The sequence below is a fragment of the Petromyzon marinus genome, chromosome 59 (genome assembly GCF_048934315.1).
Source record: "Petromyzon marinus isolate PM22_M1 ecotype Great Lakes invasive population chromosome 59, UKy_Petmar_22M1.pri1.0, whole genome shotgun sequence".
NCBI lineage: Eukaryota > Metazoa > Chordata > Hyperoartia > Petromyzontiformes > Petromyzontidae > Petromyzon > Petromyzon marinus.
Window position 1 is genome coordinate 8500125 of NC_133725.1, and position 6000 is coordinate 8506124.

The following is a 6000-nucleotide window of genomic DNA, read 5'->3' on the forward strand; positions in this document are numbered from 1 at the left end:
CGGGTTAGCAAGACGTTTATTTATTTAAGCGATCTAACCCAAATTAACCGCTTTGGTGTGAATCACTGATATTGCTTAAATCATAGAGATTTCCGAAATCAGCGAGATTTTCCAACCCAAACAAAATGTCTCAAGCCACAGAGATGTCCCAACACACCGAGTGCTCTAATAGAAAATAACATTTCCCCTATCAGATATTTCTTAAATCACGAATCATTCTCCCATCAGCGATGACAATTTATTTCAGTTTTCTCGAATGTATGAGGTTTCTCACAACTCACGCAAGATTATATTCAATAAAATCGCTCAATTACAATGATAGAAGTTCTCATGTGATCCACCCCACCACACCAAAGTCACCCCCCTGACCGCGTGGTCTATAGCGAGACCAGAACTCATCCGTGCGAATATCGCAGAGCGCGTGCTGACATGCCTCCACGTCAACTCGAGCGCATTGGGGACGACGCCTCGCCTCTCAAATTCCATCCCTCTGTTACTCATCCACCGCGCTACAGACGTAGATCCCCGTGTAGCCTGTGGCAGGCTGCTGGGGCAAGCGCTGTTAGCGAGCGGCACCTACGAAGGGCCGGCACGGCGCACGGAGGCGTGGGTGGCCAGCACCACGCCCGGCCGCCTTTGTCTCCCCGGCTTCAGAACCGGCTCACAGGGAATCGTCACTGCTGCCGGGGGCCTGGAGCGGGGATCGAACCAGGGGCGCGACGCCGGGTTAATTGGTGGCGCGGCGCCGCTAGCCACTGCGCCCACCGCTCAACCTCGCTCGAGGCAGCTGGAAGGCGGCCACTAATCGCGTGTCGCTGAGCGTTCTGTAACCACGTCTGCATCGTCATATGAGCCAGCAGAGCGGGACGGGAGGGAGGGGAGTGGGGGGAGGGGATGAATGGAAGGAGGGAAGGAGGGAGGGAGGGAGGAGAGGATGGAGGGAGGAGAGGCATGGAGGGAGGGAGGGAGGGGAAGGAGGGAGGGGAGGAAGGGGAGAAAGGGGAGGAACGAGGGGGAGGAGAGGCATGAAGGGAGGGAGGGAGGGAGGGGAGGGAGGGAGGGAGGGGATGAATGGAGGGAGGGAGGAGAGGCATGGAGGGAGGGAGGGAGGGGAGGGAGGAAGGGGAGAAAGGGAGGAACGAGGGGGAAGAGAGGCATGAAGGGAGGGAGGGAGGGAGGGGAGGGAGGGAGGGAGGGAGGGGAGGGAGGGAGGGGATGAATGGAGGGAGGGAGGAGAGGCATGGAGGGAGGGAGGGAGGGGAGGGAGGGGATGGAGGGGAGGAAGGGAGGGAGGGAGGGGAGGGAGGGGAAGGGACGAGGGGGAGGGAGGGATGAATGGAAGGAGGGGAGGGAGAGAGGGGAGGGAGGGGAGGGACGAGGAGGGACGAGGGAGGGGTGAACTCATTCAGCCACATTAAAGCACCCCGCAGATAGACTCGCGACGATTAGCTGGCGGCGGCGGGGGGGGTGGGGAGGGGGTAGGTGGGGTAGGTGGATCGCGCAGAGATCGCCACGGACGTCTCAGAACACGCCGCCGCCACGGTGGAGCTCGTCACGGGGCTCCACCCGTCTGGCTCTCCCGGCAGGGTCGTGAGGTGGTGCTCTTTGCGGGCGCGCATCCTTCGACTGGGATGTAAATTGACGCACGGAGGCGCAGCGCTGCAACTGCGTTCTTTACGGCACTGCTGGCGGAAGGCCCTCAGACGAGAGGAACTGCGTCCAACCCACCCACCCCCCCCCTCCCCTCCGTGGGAATCTTGGCCTACTCTTCCGTGCTGAGCCAGAACGCTTTCGAAGAGGTGGGGGAAACCACGCTGTAGGGGCGGTCCATAAATGACGTCACGCACCTGGGGTGGGGGTGGGGCGGGGTTGAGAAATGTGACGTCACATCAAAATAGCGCAGCTTTAAATAAGCATAGACAACACGTTCTACTTAACTAAATAGACTTTGTAATACATGTTTTCTCCTACAACATCAGAGTGCAGCGCCACATTAAACACGCACTACAATGACAATAGTTTAAAGCGATTTGTGAAGCGTGTTTTATATATATTTTTTTTTGGGGGGGGGCAGAGCTTTGTGACGTCATACTTGAGGGGGGGTCTGACTTTTTGTGACGTCATGTGACGATGGAGGGGGGGAGGGGTCAAAAATCGTCCAAAATCGCGTGACGTCATGTATGGACGGCCCCTGACCTCACCACCACCACCACCACCAGACGTGACATGTGGATGAACTAACACACGCGTTACCACATTGTAATGATATAGAATCACGAGAACCGTCGCCGTCTTCTGCCTGACGCCAAGAAGCTCCAAGCCAGCCTAGCAGCGGCGTCCCCAGTGAATATCGAGTGAGAAATATTTAGGCCGCACTTCTCCAGATGGTTAGGCCGCACTTCTCCGGATTCTAAGACGCTCCGGATTCTAAGACGAAACCAAAACCGCTGTCTGGTGGCACAAATCTGATCTCACAAAGACAAAGATCCCCCATGTAGCCTTTCAAGTTTCAAGTTTCATTTATGAGGTATATCCCTGTGAGCCATGCGGCTCTTAAGTCGGGTGCAACCGCAACAAACAAAATTTGAACACAGAACATCTTAAAGCGACAACGCGTAACAGAAACATCCAGGAATAAACCAGCAAATATTCCACACACACACAAAAACGTATTAATACGCGGTGTGAAAAAATCAAAGTGGTGCAAGCCAACAACAACCATAAGACAATTTAGATGAACCATATGTTTTCGAATCACCAAAATAAAGCTGTAAAAACAATGTAACAACAGTAATCATAGGAACTGTGATTTTAAATTTAACAATAAACGATATACATAACACGTACGACAAAACCTGCAGCCATAGCTGGCAGCTCGACACTCCCAGTGTATGATGTGTGAGTGAGTCAGCAGCAGCGTGAGTGAGTGCATGATGTGCGAGTCAGCGTATGATGAGTGAGTCAGTAGTAGCTTGAATGAATGTATGATATGTGAGTTAGCGCACGATGAGTTAGTCAGCGCATGATGAGTGATTCAGTGTATGATGTGTGAGCGAGTCAGCGGCAGTGTGAGTGTATGATGTGCGAGTGAGCCAGCACACGATGAGTGAACCTGTGTATGATGAGTGAATGGGTCAGTGGTTGTGCGAGTGTATGATGTGTAAGTGAGTAAGCGCATGATGAGCGAGTCAGTGCATGCTGTGTGAGTGAGTCAGTGCATGCTGTGTGAGTGAGTCAGTGCATGGTGTGAGTGAGTCAGTGCATGGTGTGAGTGAGTCAGTGCATGATGTGTGAGAAAGTCAGTGCATGATGTGTGAGTGAGTCAGTGTATGATGTGTGAGTGAGTCAGTGTATGATGTGTGAGAGAGTCAGTGCATGATGTGTGAGTGAGTCAGTGTATGATGTGTGAGTGAGTCAGTGCATGATGTGTGAGTGAGTCAGTGCATGATGTGTGAGTGAGTCAGTGTATGATGTGTGAGTGAGTCAGTGCATGATGTGTGAGTGAGTCAGTGCATGATGTGTGAGTGAGTCAGTGTATGATGTGTGAGTGAGTCAGTGCATGATGTGTGAGTGAGTCAGTGTATGATGTGTGAGTGAGTCAGTGCATGATGTGTGAGTGAGTCAGTGTCGGCTCCCTCTGCTCGCGCCGTCGGTCACCCCCCGGCTCCGTCGCCCTCCCCCTGGCTCCGTCGCCCCCCCCCCCCCGGCTCCATCGGCCCCCCCCTGGCTCCTTCACCCCTCCCCGGCCCCCCCGGCTCCATCGGCCCCCTCGGCTCCATCGGCTCCCTCCGTCGGCTCCCTCGGCCCCCTCACAAACGGCCCCGCCAGCCACTGCTAGGAGCGCGGCCCGGAAGCACCCCAGGAGCGCGCCTCAGGCGGCCATTTTGCCAAAATGACGTCAGGCACCGTGCCTTAACAGACTGTAGGGGCAAGTGCTGTTTGCGAGCACCTTTAAAGGCCGGCACGGCACACGAGGGGGTGGGTGGCCAGCACCACGCCCGGCCGCCTTTGTCTCCCTAGCGACGATGTTTACACATCGCACCAGGTACTCATTTGAGGCTGAGTCGACCCAGGACCGGTTCAGATAATCGTCACTGGTTTTGGCCGTGAGCGTGATTCGAACCCGGGTCGCCAGGTTCGTAGCGTAGCGTAGCGCTAACCGCTGCACCACCGCTCCCCACATGTGCAGTGTCTTGACACTTTATTCACCTGTCCCTGCGCCAGTTGTAGGCTCTCCTAAAGCTCTCTGTATGGTCACATTTACCCGACTTCTCCCCGCTCGTATCTCTTCTGTACCTCACTTATCCTGCACACAGCGTCTCTGTACACAGCGACTCCACACACAGCGTCTCTGTACACAGCGACTCTGTACACAGCGACTCTGTATACAGCGACTCTGTACACAGCGACTCTGTACACAGCGACTCCACACACAGCGACTCTGCACACAGCGACTCTGTACACAGCGACTCTGTACACAGCGACTCCACACACAGCGTCTCTGTACACAGCGTCTCTGTACACAGCGACTCTGTACACAGCGACTCTGTACACATCGTCTCTGTACACAGTGACTCTGTACACAGCAACTCTGTACACAGCGACTCTGTACACAGCGACTCTGCACACAGCGACTCCACACACAGCGTCTCTGTACACAGCGACTCTGTACACAGCGACTCTGTACACAGCGACTCTGTACACAGCGTCTCTGTACACAGCGACTCTGTACACAGCGACTCCACACACAGCGTCTCTGTACACAGCGACTCTGTACACAGCGACTCTGTATACAGCGACTCTGTACACAGCGACTCTGTACACAGCGACTCCACACACAGCGTCTCTGCACACAGCGACTCTGTACACAGCGACTCTGTACACAGCGACTCCACACACAGCGTCTCTGTACACAGCGTCTCTGTACACAGCGACTCTGTACACAGCGACTCTGTACACAGCGTCTCTGTACACAGTGACTCTGTACACAGCAACTCTGTACACAGCGACTCTGTACACAGCGACTCTGCACACAGCGACTCCACACACAGCGTCTCTGTACACAGCGACTCTGTACACAGCGACTCTGTACACAGCGACTCTGTACACAGCGTCTCTGTACACAGCGACTCTGTACACAGCGTCTCTGTACACAGCGACTCTGTACACAGCGACTCTGTACACAGCGTCTCTGCACACAGCGACTCCACACACAGCGTCTCTGCACACAGCGACTCCACACACAGCGTCTCTGTACACAGCGACTCCACACTCAGCGACTCTGTACACAGCGACTCTGCACACAGCGTCTCTATACACAGCGACTCTGTACACAGCGTCTCTGCACACAGCGACTCTGCACACAGCGACTCCGCACACAGTGACTCTGTACACAGCGACTCTGTACACAGCGACTCCGCACACAGCGACTCTGTACACAGCGTCTCTGTACACAGCGTCTCTGTACACAACGACTCTGCACACAGCGACTCTGTACACAGCGACTCCGCACACAGCGTCTCTGTACACAGCGACTCTGTACACAGTGACTCTGTACACAGCGACTCCACACAGAGCGACTCTGTACACAGCGACTCTGCACACAGCGACTCTGCACACAGCGACTCTGCACACAGCGACTCTGTACACAGCGACTCTGTACACAGCGTCTCTGTACACAGCGTCTCTGTACACAGCATCTCTGTACACAGCGACTCCACACACAGCGTCTCTGTACACAGTGACTCTGTACACAGCGACTCTGTACACAGCGACTCTGTACACAGCGACTCCACACACAGCGTCTCTGTACACAGCGTCTCTGTACACAGCGACTCTGTACACAGCGACTCCGCACACAGCGTCTCTGTACACAGCGACTCTGTACACAGTGACTCTGTACACAGCGACTCTGTACACAGCGACTCTGTACACAGCGACTCTGTACACAGCGACTCTGTACACAGCGACTCTGCACACAGCGTCTCTGTACACAGCGAC

General features: G+C 55.0%; 1 long non-coding RNA gene across 1 annotated transcript in view; it reads right to left on the reverse strand.

The window, feature by feature from the left end:
* Positions 1 to 1398: 1398 nt before the first annotated feature.
* LOC116955422 (uncharacterized) overlaps positions 1399 to 6000 on the reverse strand; it is a 28335-nt gene continuing 23733 nt past the window's right edge. The window contains exon 3 of the long non-coding RNA XR_012929799.1: positions 1399 to 1847. This is a non-coding gene — a long non-coding RNA (uncharacterized LOC116955422). The remainder of the gene's footprint in view (positions 1848 to 6000) is intronic.